Raw genomic sequence first — 1392 nt, 5'->3', positions numbered from 1 at the left:
CCCATATATTTAGCTCCTCAAACTGATCTGCCATACAATATTTAACCAAATGGGTACTCTTTCCTCTCTCTCTCTCTCTTTTTTTTTTTTTTTTTTTTGGTTTTTCGAGACAGGGTTTCTCTGTGTAGCCCTGGCTGTCCTGGCACTCACTTTGTAGACCAGGCTGGCCTCGAACTCAGAAATCCGCCTGCCTCTGCCTCCCGAGTGCTGGGATTAAAGGCGTGCGCCACCACGCCCGGCTCCTCTCTTTTTAAATAAGTTCTCCCTATATACTTCCCAGGCTACCCTGGGAAGTATGCTTGAACTCATGGCTCAGTCTTCGTCTTTCTAGACAGCTGGGACCACACCATGAACTGTGGCACCAGGCAGAGATAAGAGAGACAAGGTGGCTCATGCCTGTAACCCCACTACTTGGGAAACTGAGGCAGGAGGATGTATTTGATGTCAGCCTGAGTTGCACAGTGAGATCCTGTAGGGGAAAAAATAGAAGTCAAAGTACTTTAATCTGTAATGGGATCCGAAGCCCTCTTCTGGTGTGTCTGAAGAAAGCAACAGTGGATTCAAAAACTCTGACCCAGAATTGTTCCTGTCTGAAAAAAACACGGAACAAAAATGGAGAAGAGCCTGAGGAAAAGGAAAAAGTGACAGCTCAAACTGAGATCGAGCTCAGGGGAGGCCCCAAGACCCGGCACTATTACTGATGCTATGGTGTGCTTATAAAGAGGGGACTATCATGACTGCCCTCCGAAAGACCGGACAAGCAGCTCAAAGAGTCTGATGCAGAGTCCCACTCAACTATCTTATCACCTGTGCTTAACAAAGGCAGACTGGTCTCTGACTTGTTTTGCAATGTTAAGAGAAAAAAATGTATGCTTGCTGTCTCCTTAGAATCAAAGGGCTGGAGGCACAAAGTGCAGACTCATAATCAAAGAGAACCTGAAATAAATAACTGAATTGATATGTAAAAAAAAAAAAAAAAAAAAAAAAAAAAAAAAACTAGGCTTGTGGTCTATAAGAGATGAGCTTGCAGAAAGCCGTAGCGGTTCTTTAGAATTTTTCTCTAGAGAGCTGGGCTGTCTGGAGATCCCTGGAGAGTGAAAACAGCTCTTCAAGAATTTTTCTATCAGGATTTCTGACTTGGTCAGAAGATCCAAGAATTTTGTTATGGCAGCTTTTCTGACTTTAGTCAGAAAACCCATGAACTATCCAGATATCCAGAAAGATTTTGGATTTTTTTGTTTGTTTGTTTGTTTAGTTTTGGTTTTGGTTTTCTAGACAGGGTTTCGCTGTATTTATAGCCTTGGCTGTCCTCTAGCCTCGAACTCAGAAATCCACCTGCCTCTGCCTCCCAAGTGCTGGGATTAAAGGTGTGTGCCACCACTGCCTGGCTCG

The 1392-nt window shown here is 44.0% G+C and overlaps 1 non-coding gene across 1 annotated transcript; it reads left to right on the top strand.

Moving 5' to 3' along the window:
* Positions 1–1092: 1092 nt before the first annotated feature.
* On the top strand, positions 1093–1155 carry LOC115029205. Its single transcript, XR_003834757.1, has one exon. It is a non-coding gene; the product is annotated as a U7 small nuclear RNA (small nuclear RNA).
* The last annotated feature ends 237 nt before the right edge of the window (positions 1156–1392 follow it).

This window comes from Mus caroli, chromosome 13 (assembly GCF_900094665.2).
Source record: "Mus caroli chromosome 13, CAROLI_EIJ_v1.1, whole genome shotgun sequence".
NCBI lineage: Eukaryota > Metazoa > Chordata > Mammalia > Rodentia > Muridae > Mus > Mus caroli.
Note: the sequence above shows the minus strand (reverse complement) of the source record. Positions and strands in the feature narration are given on the sequence as shown.